Below are 18,077 nucleotides of genomic sequence, written 5' to 3' on the forward strand. Positions count from 1 at the left end.
TAAGTTTAAGGCTAGGAGTTTTTTTCTTTTCTTTTTTTTTTTTTTTGTTCTTTTTTTTAATATATTTTTTCAAAGATTTTATTTATTTATTCATGAGAGACACAGAGAAGGCAGAGACATAGGCAGAGGGAGAAGCAGACTCATCGCAGGAGCCCAATGTGGGACTCGATCCCAGAACTCCAGGATCACGTCCTGAGCCAAAGATAGATGCTCAACCACTGAGTCACCCAGGCTCCCAAGACTAGGAGTTTTAATCATTCTTGTATCATAAGGGTAAATGTCAATATACTGAAAAAAGGAAAAATTATTTTGTATGATTCTGAAGGTAGTTTTGACCGATGGACTCCCTAAAAGGCTTCAAGGGATCTTAGAGCAGACTGTGGGACACATTTTGAAAATAACTGTTGAAATCATGTTAGTAATTTTTCAATTTTTTTTGTATTACATTCTGTATGCATCAAAGACTATGAACATATTGAGAATATGATTGTGGAAATATTTTTAGATAACCACTGAGTGGAAGGAGTGTTAGAAATGAAGTACAAAAACAGAGGTTCCAGCATGGCCAAATCAGTTAAGTGTCCGACTCTTGATCTCAGCAAAATGCCTAAAAACAAAAAGAAAAAAAAAAAAAGAGAGAGAGAGAGGGTAAAGGAGAATAAGATAGGAGAATGAGCGGAGATTCCAGTCTTTCTTATTCCATAGGGAGTTTTATGGAGTCCACCCTCATGTTTTCTTTTTTCTTTGCTTACTGATGTCTATTTAAGTTCCTAATTATGTTCAAACATCCTCTTTTGGAATGTCTTCAAAAGTCAGTCTTGCCTTCATTCAAACAGGTTGATCTATAAACCTCTAAATGCCTTAAATATTGGTGTGCAATCTTACAGACTCCTCAAATCACTGGAAACCCGAACCGCCAAGGCCCACTGAAATTATGGCATTCTAGACCTGAAACCAGTCTGTTGCCTCTTTGGTTTTGTACCAACACACTGACATACATAGCCCAAAATACCACTGGCCTTTTTAAATGGCATATCACATTCCAGGATAATAGAAAAACTGCTGCCTGGTAGCATTTGTCAAGTCTCAAAGTAACTCTTTCCAGGATTTTCAAATCCACTGAATTTCTTAGGCTGAAATATTTCATGTGACAGAATTCTCCTAGTTTTTTCTCCTCTATGACTATAGGATCAGAAATCCTGAACTCTGGTTTCTTTTCTGTATTCAATACTTCTCTTCAATTTTAAAATTATTAGTATTTGCTTAAAAATAATCTAGATATTGTCATCTAAGACTTGCAATTAGCCATCTGTTCCTCCACACAGACTTGTCCTACTAAATACTCTCCACACAAATAATTCCACATCTCCAAATGCCACATATACTAATAATGACCCTCACTGCTCCACCCTGTCCTCTGGCTTAATAGTATACGTTGTTAACATACTCTTACTACCCTATGTGTTAATCTTATAAACTGATTTTGCCAATTTGATGGGTTTTATTCAAAGTAGTTTAAAAATTTATGTACAGGGGGACCTGGGTGGCTCAGTTAGTTGAGTGGCTACCTTGGGTTCCCTGCTCAGTGAGGAGTCTGCTTCTCCATCTCCCTCTGCCCCTCCTCCTCACCCTGCCCCCCCTTCCCATTCATTCTTTCTCTCTCTCAAATAAATAAATAAAATCTTTTTAAAAAATCATGTATAAACTGCAAAAGTATTTAATAGGGGTTTTTGGTCTGCTTTTAATGTTCTCAGCCTGAGGTCAATTTTTACTAAAGCAATCCATTGCAAACAATAGGTGTGTCACAAATATAAGAGGACTTTCCTAAAATGCTGCTGAATTCTAAAGGGAAAGGTTAGATCAAATTACACAATTTTTAGAACAATACTCCTATGACATTTAAAGCTAACTTTACTTTAGCCCCCTTTCCAAAGCTCATCTATGGTTATCAAATTTACAGAATACTAATTTTATCATAGAGAATTCATGGGCTGATAAAATATTCAAACATTCAACTGTTTCTTTAATGACTTTATATTGAATTTACTATTTTGATACAGATACAATAAGGATCTTTATACAAAATAGATTTACCCAAATCCATTTGAAAAGTAATGTATTAGCTAACGTTTTAAAAAATATTATTATATTTAAGTAATCTCTTTACCCAGTGTAGGGCTCACAATCAACCTCAAGATCAAGAGTCTCATGCTCCATGGACTGAACCAGCCAGGCACCCCTGAATGCTAACTTTTATTCTGAGTTTTAAAACAACACATGCTTATTTTGGAGAACTTGTACAAAAAATACTTTAGCATATAAAATAAATTATTTTTTTAAGATTATTTATTTATTTATTTATTCATGAGAGACAGAGAGAGTGAGGCAGAGACACAGGCAGAGGGAGAAGCAGGCCCCATGCAGGGAGCCCAATGCAGGACTCGATCCCGGGACTCCAGGATCACGCCCTGGTCTGGAGGCAGGCACTAAACCACTGAGCCACTGGGAGATCCCAAAATAAATTAATAATAGTAATAATTTTGCTTATATAGAGTAGAGGTCATTTTATCATCTTTATTCTTCTATACTTTCCTTCTTGCTTTATGTAATGAGCAAGTACTTCTTTTGTTATAAGAAAAATAAGATACACTATTCTATTTTTTAAATGAAAATTTATAAAATAGAAAGTAAAAATCATAATCTCTATAAACTGGAAATAACTGTTACATTCTTTCCAGTTTTTCTTTTCCTAAGAAAAAATACTCGCTATTTGTTTTTCATTACTGAGATCATACCAGATATATATGTTTGTATGGTACTTTTTATGTACCCATTATACCCTGGGTAATTGTGCAGAGAAGTAAACATTCCTGAAACATTATGTTTAATGGCTCTATAAAATCTCATTATTTGTAAGGACCATGGTTTATTTAACCATTTTGCTAACATTGTATATATAGATTGTTTTCAATTTTAAAAAAATTCTGTTTGGGTGAAATTATTCTTCCTAAACAGGGAATAGTTTGGTAGTACTGTCAGTGGAAGGGTTCAGTTCACCCTTAACTAGGGATCAGATTTATAATCCAAACTTGACCAAAAAAATGCTCACTTCCTGGAGTTTTAATTTTCAATCCAAAGGGGATCCCTGGGTGGCGCAGCGGTTTGGCGCCTGCCTTTGGCCCAGGGCGCGATCCTGGAGACCAGGGATCGAGGTCCATGTCGGGCTCCCGGTGCATGGAGCCTGCTTCTCCCTCTGCCTGTGTCTCTGCCTCTCTCTCTCTCTGTATGACTATCATAAATAAATAATAAAAAAAATTTTCAATCCAAAGAAAAAGAGAGAGAGAGAGAGAGAGAGAGAGAGAGAGAAGAAAGAAAAAGAAAAAGAAAAAGAAAAAGAAAAAGAAAAAGAAAAAGAAAAAGAAAAAGCTTTAAGTAGTTGAATGAGTTCATCCTAGGAGATAACAGTAACTTGTAGAAACCACCAGGAAGTCCACCAGAAACCTACAGAAAATCCACCAGAAACCACCAGAAAGTCCAAAGTAAGGGCTAGCTGACTGTCTTTACCTTCCTAATTCTTGTCATTTCCAGTCTAGGTTTCAACTATTCTTCAACTGCATGAACTATACTAATTTTCTAAGAAATTACTTTTATACTTAAATTAATCTCAGTTTCAGTTGCTTATTGAAGCACTTTGAAATTAATTATTTATAAATTCTTCATGGATTCCTAAGTTTTATATCCTTTTATGTCACTTCTCTAATTGAAACAAGTAAGAGTCTTAGCTAAGTAAACTCATAGATTATGAATACAAACATGACATTACAGGCACACAAGTGTAATCAATGTCACTGCTTTTTTGTTTCTGCCCACTTTGTTATTCATCATGCCCCTTTATATAGAAGCCAGATTAATTGCCTTTATTGGACTATTAACACATATACAGACAACTCCTCATTATGCAGTGGGAGAAAGTTAAGAATAATGCAAACTCACCATTAATATAACAACAATAATTTTATCAATAACAAGAAATAGCTTATCAGTTTCTATCTTCTTTGTTCATTATCTTAGCAGTCATTAGTATACCAACGGCAACTGGTATAGGCTGGATTGTCCCCCTCAGAATTCATAAGTCAAAGTAACCCCTAGAACATCAGAATGTGACTGTGTCTGGAGACAGGGTCTTTAAAGAGGTGATTAAGTTGAGATGAGGTTGTGAGGGGATCTCCATTACAATTTGACTGGTGTCCTCATAAGAAGAGGAAACTTGGACACAAAAAAAGATGTTAGGGAACCATACACATAAATTAAAAACTGTGTGGGGACATAGAAGGTTGCCATCAGCAAGTTCCTGAGAGACTCAGGAAAAATCAAACCTGAGAACACCTTGACCTTGGACTCCCGGCCTCTAGAACTAATAGAACTAAGAGAAATAAACTTCTCTTGTTTGGTCTGTGGCATTTTATTATGGCAGCCCTGGCAAACCAATGCAACAAGCAACCCTATTTGGATGGTACTCCTCTATTTTAAATTCAATGATTTTCTCCCAATGGTGTTCATGAAACAAAAGTAGACTAGAAACATATTATAAAGAACATGGATAGTGTTTGTGTAAGTTTGCTAGGGCATGTGCAATATAGTAGGGATGTTTCTTAGAAAGTACTAATAATCTTTCTGCAAAAACATTAGCTGATCATTACTCATCACCTCATTATATTTCCAGGAGAGACACAAATAAATATGTTTTCAACTATAAGAAAAATTTTGACATGAAGTTAGGTTAAAAAAGTGCTTAGCAGTTACAGGTATGTGTAACAATTATCTTAGTTATATAGATTCTCAAAAAGGGAGAGTCTTACCGCTCATTTCTTAAAAAAAGAAAGGCAACCATAGCACTATGGTTGTACTACCTGGTGTGTGTGTACTAACTGATGCTAAAAACACAGATGCATGGAAAATACAACCAGGCCAACAGGATTAACATGACAATTCAGTGGGGAAACAATAGTCTTTCCAATAATCTGAGGCCAAAGACTTTATTCCTGGGTCCGTTTTGAAAGCATAAAGACAACTACAGTTGTATTAGTTGCATTATTAACTCCACATTCTGTTTTGACCTCTACTTAATCATGTTTTGTGTACCTCCTCGCCTCCTGTATGATCAGTCATTAACTTTGCCTTTTTACCCCTATTCTCTGTTTATCCACTGATTGTAGAAACGCACTGGGTGCTGGAGGGTAGCAGTTGTCTTAAAATCCGACGTACCCGATCGTACCAGGTCCCAAATGGCTCCTCAGTGTCTGGAAGAATGCTTACCTCCAGATTGCTTCAAGCCTTCTCTTACCTCAAGGTTTCAAGATATGCCTCACCTTCCCCACGAGTGTTTATCTTCCTCCCCCAACATAGAGAAGCAGTCCCTAGGCTCAACAGGGCAAGGCAACATTGGGAATGATCTGTCTTTTCATTGATTTGCCCTTCTGATAGTAGGGCTTTCTTTGCTTCAAAACCCATATCTTGGACCTTGGTCTACTATGTATCAGGTGTTCAGACAAGTTTAAGTTTGGTAAGGAACTGGTGCTGGGACAACTGGCTATCAACATGCAAATGAATGAAGTTGGATCCCTGCTTCACGTTATTTACAAAGATTGACTCAGAATGAATCACAGACATAAATGTAAATGCTAAAACCATAAATAGAATAGAAAGAAAGAAAGAAATTGGAAAGACCTTGGCTTAGGTGATGGTTTCATATATATGACATCAAAAGCACAAATGACAAAAGAAAAAATTAAAGCCAAAAATTAGGGATGTTTCCACCCAAGTTCAAGCTAAGGTTGTGGGCAGAGCACCAAGGGAGGAAGAGGTCCTAAGAGAAGGAAAGGACTTTGGCCACATACAGAGTTAGAAGCAAGGTTCATTCTAAGAAGAGAATTTCACACTTGCTGGAGACAAATTACAATGTTTGTAGGTAACTGAGAAGGAGTGGGAGCAAATAGCGGAGACTAAAAAGATAAACCATTAGAATGTGAATTCCGGGGGAATACAAACCTAACAAATATTTAATATAGATAAAAATGAAAGCTGATATTTATAGTTTACCATGTTATTTTGAGATCCTGTTAATTCTTTTGCAAAAAAAGATTTGTTCAAACAGTCCTGAGTGCCTACTGCATCCTAACCAACCTAAGGGATGCCAGAGTGGTTTCTATCCTCACCATCAACCCACATCTCCCAAATTTAGCCATTTCAGGGGCCAGTGCTGAAGTGTAAGCAAGATGTACCAGGTGTTTGTCTGTTTGTTTTTTAATCTTAACTGTTTATATGCGGCCATCTAACCAAAGATCTCAGTGTTTTGTTTTGTTTTGTTTTATTAAATAGTGCCTTTTAAACAGTGCCTTTTAAACATTTTTGAGCCAATTTTACTGCATTTTAGGAAACAGCATTTTTCACAGAACTTTACAAATTGTCAAAACTTTTCAGTGTGTAAAAATGAGTGTTTTAGGTTTGTTCTGTTGTTGTTGTTTTAACCAGTTACTTGTCACCATTGAACGTGCGACTTAAATTTACTTGACCTTGTTCCTTGGTTTGTTTTTATAAATGCCAGGGATAATAAGAGCCCGAAGTACACTGCCAGGGCTCCAGAGATCTAGTTGGTCACCTGTGTGGCCCCCAAGTCCTTCCAATTCTCCTCTGGGGATTGCTAACAAGGCAGGTGCCACTCCCTAGACCTGGGAGACACTGTGCCCTGAGGGGACCTATTTGTTTTCTTCCTTCCTTCAACCCTGAATGCTCTTCTCACCTTTTGCAGGTAAAAATTGCTTTCTGCACCTCTTTTGCCTTCTCTCTGCATGCCCCTGTCATCTTCAGTATTGCCTTACCCTACTTTATTGTTCTTCAAGGAGCGTATCTTCTCTGTTATTTCCTTCCACACTGATAAGCCTACTAACTCTAACACGAGGCTGAAGGCACCAGGTGGGCAGGGATTTTCGTCTTATTGTATTCCTGTACCTAGCATAGGGACTGTCCTATACTATAGGAGGGCACAACTTGGCTTTTGTTTGTTTGTTTGTTTTCCCCCAGTGAATGAGTATAGTACATTTAGGAAATCATTCTAAATCAGAGTACATGAAGTTTCAGATGAATTGACATGGGGAACAAAGGCAAAAGAAAAAAAAAATTTCTTTACAACTTACAGCCCATTGACAGGTCCTTGGGCCGGGCAGAGTGACCTTCCTCTAGGAACTCAACTGCCTATGGCGATACTGTACTAAAGGCAAAAGGCAATCTTAATTTTATATTAATCCACCTCCAGGATCTGGTAAGTCTGCTTTAACATATCACAATTCCTCTAGAAGCTTCATTTATCTCTACCCCCCAATATATACGTTAGCAATCATCCCCTAACCAATATGGCCCGTGGATACACCTGAAGCATCTCATGACTGAGGTTTTCCTAGTCATTTCCTAGTAAATGACCTTTTTCCTAACAACAAACTGTTTAGCCTCTCAGGTCCTGGAAACCTTGGCTCCAAATTCCTCAGAGATTCACGCTCTCCCTAACCCCCTCCCAACCTGAACGTATATACTGGGTCACTCCTCACAACTCCAGTGCAGCTCTTTCTGCCCATGGATCCTGTCCAGTGCTTTAATACAACCACACTTTCTGCACCACAGGTGCCTCAAGAAGTCTTTCTTAAGCTGGTCAACGGGCAAGTCTTTCTTGCCCATTGGCTCTGCGCCCCAACATTTCCACATCAAGAGTTACAGCTGCCACATACAGATTGCACTACCTGAGTCTTGATCATCTGCGTTAAGTTCTAGCTCTCCCATCACACCGGTGCACAGGGATGGTCAAAACCAGAGACTCTGCAGCCAGCCCGTCTGGGTTTGGGCTCTGCCACTTGTTGTCTCACCAAGAGCAAGTTAACCTCACTAAACCTTGGCTTCCTTATCCATAAATTGGTGATTAATAATAGTACCTATCTCATAAATTAAGATAATAGTACATATCTCACAAAATTTGTAAAGATCTGCTCATAGTGGCTGGGATGGAGTAAATGCTATCATCTCTGCTAAATAAAATAATAAAGGGTAACCTAGGAACACGGACAAAAGAGAAAGTTAGAAAAGCACAGTTTGGTTTAATTTCTTTTCTGACCGCAGTTGCTCAGAGAACAAATCCCTTCCCCACACCCACCTTTCACAAGTATAATCTAAATAGAGATGTGAAACATGCTTAATTGACTACTCAGAATTTCAAAGGGTAGTGATTACTTCACAAATCACAGCCCCATTGACCCGGAGATGAAGACAGCAAAAGCATCAAGGGCTGATTCTCAACCCCTCCCCACCCTCCCCTGTAATCTCTTTCTCCACCCCTCCCCCTTCCAAGGTAGCTGTTCACCAGGCAGGAAGGGATGGATTTGGTCTAAAATACCTTGTACGGTCCCCCAGGATAAATTCTGGAGGGGTGCTTTCAGGTGTCAGACCCACACCGGTATAAACCCACGAGGACTGCCAGTCAGTGAGGTTGTAGGCCTAACTCCAAACAAGCCCCAGATTTTTCCCTTCCTTTTCTGCAACACACAGAGGTGCTCTTACAGTTTTTCTCCTGGGATCTCTGGGTTCCCTGACGGTGCCCTCCGTACAAGGAATTAGAATGATTCTTACTGGACTCCTCTATGAGATTCTGGAGTTTTCATGCCCTAGGCTGGTGGCAATAAAGTTTACTTATGGGTCTTCAGTCTGTCCCTGTGTCCCCGGTATTTCTAGTTGCTAATGGAGAACCCTGGCTGAGATCCCCAGTGCCTTCTTGGATGCTGTATAATTAATTAGGCCTCCAGTTGTGCCTTCCCTTCCCCTCCCGTGGACGTGGACGGAGGAACCCTTTCCACCATGCCTTAAAGGGAAACTGCTCTAGTAAATGAGTCTCCAGATACTTAATTTCCCAGCAAGGAGGGGCCCTGTAAACAGACTATTAGTATTGGCGGCAAAATCCAATGGATTAATTACTTTTACCAGCAGGAGCATTCGGATGTGTTGGCTACCTAAAAACATATATATATTTGAAAGAACAGACCAACCAAATGAAGAGGGAAGGGGAAAAAAAAAAAGCAATACAACGGAGTTGCAGGGAGTTTAATGAAAACTAATTGCATTTGCCGGGTTCATGTGACATAACCAGCCACCGTGCTCCGTTCTGGTGGTTTATAATGTTACCTCAGCCTCTCCACGAAATTGTTTTCCCGTAAATCTCTGTGGCCATCCATTCCTGTCTACACATTATGTTCCTAAAATAGCCACCATCTAAAACCCTCTTCAAGGAGCTTTGTGGAGGAAGGCCTAAATTGCAACAGTGCTCCTAGAAAAGGGATGCAGTGGCTTCCCAGCAATCACAGGAGCAACCACCCCACAGGAGAGGTTTAAAGGAGTTTTTCACGGTTTTTCATTTTCTTCTTCCAAAAATGCCCGGACGAGGGGGACGAGAAGGGTCCGAGGCCCAGTGGGGCGAGCAGAAGCCCCAACCGGAGGCACCCTGGGGTGCCAGGTCTAGCAGCAAATAGGAGAGGAAAGCTCCCCGCTGCTCTCTGCAGGGACCACCAACCTCAGCCTGGAAATGTCCCATTTCTGTGGGGCACCTTCCTCCCGGGCCGCTCTCAGGCGCTTCAGGGGGGATCTGTCCTGTGCTCCCCGGCGAGCCTGTGAACGCACAGGGGCCGCAGCACGCCTCGCAGGTGCGCGAGCCCCGCCGCAGTCCGGGGGGTGCCGGCGCCCCGGGGCCTCCCCGGCTCCGGAACCAGCAGCCCGGGCTGGGCGGTGGGGCCCGCAGCGGCCACCACGTGCGGCGAGGAGCTGCGGGCGCGGCGGCCGCGGAGGCCGGGAGGTCCCCGCGCACCTGCCCCCCAACAGGTAGGAGCGCGGCGGGCCGGGGCCGGGAGGCTGCAGGGCCTCACGTGGCCGCCCCAGCCCTGGCGCCCGCCCGCAGCCGCAGGAGCAGAAGCAGGAGCCCCCGGAGCAGCTCGCGGTTGCTGCGCGGCGGCCGGCGGAGGAGGGGGGCCCGGGGTTGCTGCGCGGCGGCCGGCGGGGGGGGGGGGGGCGCCCGGGGTTGCTGCGCGGCGGCCGGCGGAGGGGGTGGGGCCCGGGGCTGCTGCGCGGCGGCTGGCGGAGGGGGGGGGCCCGGGGTTGCTGCGCGGCGGCCGGCGGAGGGGGGGGCGCCCGGGGTTGCTGCGCGGCGGCCGGCGGACGAGGGGGGCCCGGGGTTGCTGCGCGGCGGCCGGCGGAGGCGGGGTGCCGGGGGGGTGCCGGGGCTGCTGCGCGGCGGCCGAGGCCGGAACGGCGCCCTCCCCCGCGGCTGCTCCCCTGCGGCGCCCCGGCCCCCGCCCCCTGCCCCCGCCGCGGCCCGAGGGCTGACGTCCGCTCCGTCCCGAGGAGCGAGGTGACCTCTCCTCCCCGCCAGCCGGCGCCGTCCCGAAGCCGGGGAAGGAGGGGGCTTCCGGGGAGCCCTAGGGCAGGATGGAGGCGGGCCGGGCTCCGAGCCATTTCAGGCCAAAGAATCGCATCTTGCATCAGGATGCTGACTGCAAAGCGAACCTGGTTTCAGTTCGCGGAAGGTGGAGAGCGGAGGGGGAGGGGAAGGGGAGGGAGGAGGGAGGAGGGGAGGCGGGGAGGGAGGAGGGGGACCGCCGGGTCCGAATTCACAAAAATGGACTTCCTGCTCAGCCGCCCCTGGGGACCGCGGGCTCCTTCTCCGCCGGCAGAACTAGAACGAACGTGACTAAGATCCCAGCGAAAGCACCAGCCGGCTTACCTGGTGAAAAGGAAAATCACCCATCTGCACCGAGGAGCGGCATCTCCCAAGAAGCCGGCCGGTAACCGCGTGCCTTCGGTTGCAGTTGTTCGGATTCCTTTTGCAAAAGGCGACCAAGTGTTCCCCAGGGCTGCAGTCTCACTGAGGCAGGACCCACGGACACGGATGCACGGACACACGCACACATACACACATGCACCAGAGACCTCTGCAGTATCCTCTCGGCTTCATCCTCGCCTCACTCTATGGTACCTAATACAAATCAGCAAATAGCTTGTTTAAAAAAAAAAAAAAAAAAAAAGTCGAGGCAGCACCTTACATTACATCGCCATCTAGTGGCCAGACGCTAAATGTTTTCTCGCCGGCCGGATTTACGGGTTCTTCTCAACCTCTGTCCTGTTTCTTACTTTCCCTTCTTCCCCTTGGCTCTCTAATTCTTGCTTCCTCATTTCCAGTTGTTCTATCATATCAAACACCAACGACTCAAAGATGAGAAAGTTTAAAATACATATAGCTACCTTCAAGCCCAGCAAATGTCTTGAGTTTCTTTTGCAAATGTCTTTATTTTCTTTGTGTTACTTTATTGTATGAATCATTGCTGACTTTACAAATTATGTAATTTGTGGGGGGGGAAAAAGCTTTGTCTTCTAATCCCACCAGGAGAGAGTTGGGTGGCCCTTTCTTGCTTGTCTGTGGCTTTCCTTTGAAGATTTGCTTGTGATTTTTCTCACTTTTAAGGTTGTGGTTAGTAGGAGGTTCTGTATTAGAGTGAACAGCTCGGTGTGAGAAGACATGAGTTTTACTTCAATTTCAGCACTCATGAGCATGGTTTGGCAAGCAAATATATATGTTTTCAGTCAAATGAAGTAAACCCTATTGATAGAATTATAGGAGCCATGTCTATCAGGTGTTCCAAAGACAATGGAGCATCCACGTGAAACTATTTGTAACTCTAGGAACTGAGAATAGAACTTTCTCTGTTGTGTACTGTAAAACTGAGACAGTCTTTAACGTCCAGCCATGCATAAACTCACAATGAACTACGTGCAGATTAGAAATTGCAGTAAGTATTTCATCCTGGTTGTTTTCCACCTAACACACTGTTGACAACTATCATCGCATGTGCTTTACCACTTGTTAAATGACATCGCCTTCAGTACTCCATCTATCTGTTCCTTACTGCAGAGCAGTACAACAGTTACTATTAATATTATCATGACTATTCCTCGTGCAGCTGAGAATTCTGAGGCTTGCTGAACCTTATCAGGAAGGCTCCAGGCCACACATAACTTGCAAAGCAGCAAAACTGAGGCTGTTGGCTCTGGAATCTATGGACCTTTGCAGCATCCTCAAAAGTCCACCTTTCCCCTCAGCCCCGTTCTAGAATCACAAGGATATATTGTTTCTCTGTTCACAAAACATTTACTGAACCATTTTTCTAAATAAATTACTTGTGGCCTCACCTTCTCACCTATAAAAAGAATGAAACTAAGTAATCATTTCTTATTCATCTCAGCAAATCTGCATTTTCACCAAAACCAATCAAGGTAGCATGAAGACATTAATTAAAGTTATTCAGTGTCTGGAAAATGGTGCTGTTCAGTCTCTGGTAGAGTCAGGGCAGTGTTGAAGGGAGCTGGAGGGACAGGTGCCCAATATTTAGTAAGTAATTACTAAGTTGTTGGAGCTGAAGAAGTGGGAAGTATGTGAACTAAGAGATTTTTTTTTTTTAATGTTAGGCTAACATTTCATATGAACAGTGCTCGTGGCTTAAACATACAGGTATACAAAATAAGAACACCATTGGCCACATGCTTTCATGCCTTCTAGTTGCTTATTATAAAAGTCAAGCTTTCGAGTGGCTGCTCACAAGAATCCTCTCAACAGCTCTCCCTCTCTAGTCCCCAGCAGCAACCCTGTGCTCCCGGCTCCTGAGGACCTGGACAGGGAAGTGTGTGTCCGCCCACCTGACCAAGTCCAACAGAGCTGCTCCATGTGATTCTGGCAGCTGTGGGGCTCACGCTTCACTCAAACCAAACCAGGTGGGCCAGGCTCTGGAGCAAGGAATTGCACAGGTGTGGAAGGAGTTGTGACAAAAGATTGATCCAGAAAACTTGCAATGACTTCTAGAAGTTCCAGTCCTTCCTAAGATCTAGATACTTTCCTGATTTGGGGTTCCATGATAAACACAAACTCCCATTTTTTACTTAGCTAAACTCAGTTTCTGTTACTCTATAGAGTCCTAACCAGTTTACTCCTTGCAGGAATCCAAATGCCCCAACCCTTGAAATCTACCAAATACTGCTTATATCCTGGGCATCCAGTACTTCATTTATTCACCTCTTCAAGCTCTGCTATTTTTTGCCAGGCACTTTTCCAGATACCGAAGTTACATCAGTGAACAGATCAGATCAGAATCCCTCCATAGTGGAGTTTACTCCAACCCTTTAAACAAATGGAAAGGCATACCAATTTTCATTGCACACACAACCCTTCCACCTCTGTATCTTTGGTCACAGTCTTCGCTTCTCTTGATAAATCTTCCCTGCCGCCCCCCGCCCCCCTATCCATACATGGAAAATTCTACCCATGTTTCAGCTCACATATTCCTTTTTCTCTAATATCTCTCTTATTTCCTCAGTAGTTAGAATCATGTTTCTTTTGTTAATTACAGAATGGCTTTATGTTTCATTTTGTGGAATATGGTTGCCTATTAAAGTGAAAGAACTGAACATAAGAGAATAAATGGCTGTTCTGATACAGACTGAAAAAAAGGCCAATATCCCACCCATTGCACAAAGGGTATTTTTAACAACCAGCTGGTCATTCTGTACACAAGACATTTCCTTCATCAGAGCTGAAGCAGTTTAACAACATTGATAACTTTAAATATTTCTCATTTAAGCCTTGGCATAAAGGCAAAATATGAGGTGTTTGTTTGTTTGTTTGTTTGAGCAAGTTCCACTCCCAGTATGAGACTCGAACTCCTGACCCTGAGATCAAGACCTGAGCTGAGATGAAGAATCGCATACTTAACCAACTGAGCCACCCAGCACCCCAAAATATGAGATTTTTTATTAAATTAGTGAGGTATACACTTTTAAAGTCACATATTCATTAAAGTTGGCAAAAGATAAAGTAAAAATGAAACTCTGTGCTAAATTTTAACACTATTGCATTGTCTCTTTCGACCTTGTGCTGAGGGTTTTACCTAGATTTCTTATTCACCTCCCAGATTTTACACTCCCTATGGAACTAGCTCTGTATTTTATTTACCTTTATGCAGCAAGTTAACTTATTGAGATATAATTTTCTCTTTCTCACGGTTAGGTTTTCAGTTGCAAAGAATGAAAAGATAATTTCCCTCCCTTACCTCCCACTCTTAATGTTAGCCATCCCTGTAAATTTGTCTCAGAAGGTAGGAAGGATATACTGGCTATTTCCTATATGACAATCCTTCCACCTGTGAATACACAGCTTTGCTCACCTGCTAAGAGGCTTAGGCTGTGCCTTTCCTATAAGAGGGTTTCTAACAAAGAGAATGAAAGCATAAAATGTCCTTTAGTCTTTGCCTTGTTCTGTCCTGAGAATTGGATCGTGACTTTGATACAGCTCTATTGGGCCCTAGCAGCAGCAGTTCACTGCTGGGTGAGCCAAAGAGAAAGGGATGCGCTAATGGGACCTCGGGGCTGTCAGTACATTTTGGGTATTACAGGGGAAGAGAGGTCACTCAGATGGAAAAAGCTGCCCTGGGTCTTTTCTGCCAGTCAGTTCCAGGACAGACAGGAGAACTTCTTGCTGTGATTAGAACTTTGAGAGTGCAAGGGGAGAGCTCAGCATCAGAAGGCTGAAGAATCGGGGAGATTAATATCAGAATATTATTTAGCATTTTCTTGCAGAGAAAATAAAGGGAATTTTTACATTATGCTCGGGCAGCCCCGGTGGCACAGCGGTTTGGCGCTGCCTGCAGCCTGGGGTGTGATGCTGGAGACTAGGGATCGAGTCCCACATCGGGCTCCCTGCATGGAGCCTGCTTCTCCCTCTGCCTGTGTCTCTGCCTCTCTCTCTCTCCGTGTCTATAAATAAATAAATAAAATCTTAAAAAAAAAGACACATTATGCTCAGTGCCCACCTCTTGGAGTTCTGAACCTTTTAGTCAGCTGCCTTATAAAAAGAGTTGATTTAACTCTTAATTAATTTGGGTCTCGGCAGGGAGAAGGAGCTCATCCTTGGTCTTTGATGCAAAATATCCCAAAGTGATGGTCAAATCATTGTGTTCTGGATTATGGATTCCCTTGCTCAGAATTATAAATGACGTTTGAGTTTTAAAGGAGAAAATGTGAATAGGCCCTTCTGTACTTGTTTGGGAATCTAGGCTCACTGAGTGACATAAATCTGGGTCCTCCCTGAAGGAAAGGGATCAGGATATTGGTGTCCGGAGTTGAAACTGGGCAGGGGTCTGACCCTGGGATCGTGTCCCAAAGGATATAATAGGGATGCTGCACAGGCCTGTGGCTGGTGGCAGGTCTGATGGAATGGTGATTCTGATACTCATTGCATATGCCAGAGTCAGAATTTGAACCCAACTTTATGATTCTAAATCCACAGGATCATTGTATCATTACCTGGCTTCAAATCTTAGCTTTGCCCGCATGTGATTGGAAAATGAAACTCAGCTAAAGAACAGTTTACTGTGGAACTGTGATTCTACAGTAAACATAATTTACCACTTCAGGACTTCGCTTTTACATATGTATTCCCCAGTAGTGTGTACACATATATTATTCTGCAAACATTTACTACTGATTCCTTGTCCTCCAAACATTTATTAACATAGTGCCTTAAGCAGCCACTATTTTATAAATGGAAACCATTTCCTAACAGAAAATAATAAACTCCTAACTTTACTTTTCAGGTAATTTGTCCTTCTGAAAATGAGCCAGAAAAGAGGGTAGAATTTACCTGCTACATAAATAAATTCAGAAACTGTCATTTAGATCCATCTCTTAGGGACTATAGCTAACCAGTTTTTCAGAAAGTTTAGTTACAATTTCTTGATAGTCTAAAACCAATAGGCCAATTTTGTGCTATCTTGTAAGTACTTGACTTGAAGATAAACATTTAAAATCATGGTAAAGTCCATACACTCCATGAAAGAAATAAAAGAAAGAAGAAAAGAAAAGAAAATCAAGAGAAGATAAAAGAAAAGGGAGAAGAAAAAGAAAAGAAAGAAAAGACAGAAAACCAGTTATTTCTTCAAACAGGATATCAACACACTTGAGCTCCCCACCCCCATTTAGCCCCGGAATTTACTGAAACAAACCTGTTACAGATTTATGATCTTTTCCACTCACAAATTGCCATTCTTAAAATCACCTACAATATACTGAGCCTGAATCTATTCTAAAATGTTTCTCAAGTAGCTAGAATCAGCGTTCGTAGGCACACAGGAAAATATTTTTTAAAGTTTCTAAAAAGTCACTAAAATTATTTCTGATTCTCCCTCTTTCTTTCTGGTAGTATAGGAAAATGAATGGTAAGGTTTGGGGTTTTTTGTTTTGTTTTGTTTTTACCTCACCACAATGCTGTTTTTTAAAGTGAGAGAGAAAAATGGGGGAGGTTGTGGGATCATGAGGGAGGTCCTCAGAATGCCCCAGTCACCCCCTGCCTTCCCTGCCATTCCACCCAAAGCAATGAAAGCCAGAATTTAATTATAAATCCACAGATGACCATTTCCAGGGATGCAGTTACTTCCTGTTGAAAGATTCACTGCAATTTTCTTTTAATTACATAGGCAGCTGTTGGTGTTGGAGAAGCAAACAATGATATTCCTAAACCAAATACATAGGTTTTATGGACAAGACATAATAATACCCAAACATGATTTCCTGGAAGGGAATTAAATCTGATGAGGTCAGCATTGCAAATATTGGTTCATAAGGGTGTTAAATTACAGAATTACTTTTTGTCCCTTCATATAATATTATTCTTTCTCTATCATACAATCATTTGAGCAATGTTTTAAAAAATTACTTCAGTGTTCTATGAATTTTTAGTTTTAAATCCTTTCTTATTTGGGGCCCTGGCTTATTTTTGGTCTTTTTTTTCTTCAGCTAAAGTATAAGAGTACATTATTAATATTTACTGAGGATGTTCAATGTCATATTTCATAACGAACTCTTTGCCTTTCCCCAGATAAGCCAGGAGCCCTCACACCTTTAATAGTTGGTTTTCTTCCTTTCCCCTCTGGCCCTATCACCCTCAAACCCTCTGCTGTGCTCCTCCTGCCTGGACTCCATCCCCTAATCTCTTTGAAACCAAGATCTATGTCTTATTTCTTATTTTATTTCCAAACACACCCCAGTGTTTGAGGTTGAATGAAGTCATTTTCTGAAGGTGAACAGATGACATCTGCTGAGTACTGATGAATCAAAATACCAGAATCAAATTCCACTAAGATTTACAGGCAGGATAAAACAACTTTTAAAGTCACATGAAACAGAACATCAATTGACATAAATCTTTAGCACGGCTTCACAGATATGCTTTTGATAATCCTTGAGGAATTGTGGCATTGGAAAGTTCTCAAAGATCACCTAAACAAGGTTCTTATTTTGGAGAGAAGGAATGATGTCAAGAGAAATGTGTGACTTGTCCAAGGTCACATAGCTAGTTTTATACCACAAAAGTCCATTCAAATTTTTTCCACTGTCTAACTATGAAGGAAATTAATATTGAGTAGGTGCATCAGCACATAAGAAGCAAAATGGAAGTGAGTGGAGTATTTCTAGATACGCCACAATTGATTTTCACTCATGTTTTGACAGAGAGATGGATGTGATGGTGTGTATGATTGCAGTTACTGTTTACGAAGGTGATGGACTAACCAACATTGGTTTTAGCAAAGGGTGAAGAAGTGACCGTCCTTCAGTCTAGCTCCACATGCTGATCTTAAATATTAACCACAAAATGTTCAAGTTCAAGGGCAAGAGCACCAGGTACTCAGGGTAACATTGACAGCTTTCAGGAATGCAGCTCCAAAAAGAGGCCCAGGAAATATCTAGTAAGCAAATGATCTGGAAGTTCTGTAATTTCTCTGAAAAGCCAAAATGTAATCTAAAAATATATTTTCTGTTTCTTTAGTCTAGCAAACCATATTTGTATGCCTGTTAACTTTCTTATATTGAAGAAATATTTTATGTTTCACATGCCTGAGCTTTATGCCTCTTTCTTTAAATACATAAAAGCTTCATAAAGTCTCAGCTCTTAA

At 42.0% G+C, this 18,077-nt stretch overlaps 1 protein-coding gene across 14 annotated transcripts in view; it reads right to left on the reverse strand.

Moving 5' to 3' along the window:
- LOC112916444 (sodium channel protein type 1 subunit alpha) overlaps positions 1–18,077 on the reverse strand; it is a 140,936-nt gene that overhangs the window by 110,816 nt on the left and 12,043 nt on the right. For 2 of the 14 annotated variants that reach the window (XM_072751837.1, XM_072751831.1), the window contains exon 1: positions 10,808–11,108. The exons of 7 other annotated variants lie outside the window; for them this stretch is intronic. The gene's annotated coding sequence lies outside the window, so the exon portion shown is untranslated. Of the gene's footprint in view, positions 1–9,604; positions 9,758–10,807; positions 11,109–18,077 lie in introns of those variants that run through there. 5 more of the 14 variants (XM_072751840.1, XM_072751835.1, XM_025994111.2 and 2 more) reach the window with 4 other exon arrangements.

This window comes from Vulpes vulpes, chromosome 3 (assembly GCF_048418805.1).
Source record: "Vulpes vulpes isolate BD-2025 chromosome 3, VulVul3, whole genome shotgun sequence".
NCBI lineage: Eukaryota > Metazoa > Chordata > Mammalia > Carnivora > Canidae > Vulpes > Vulpes vulpes.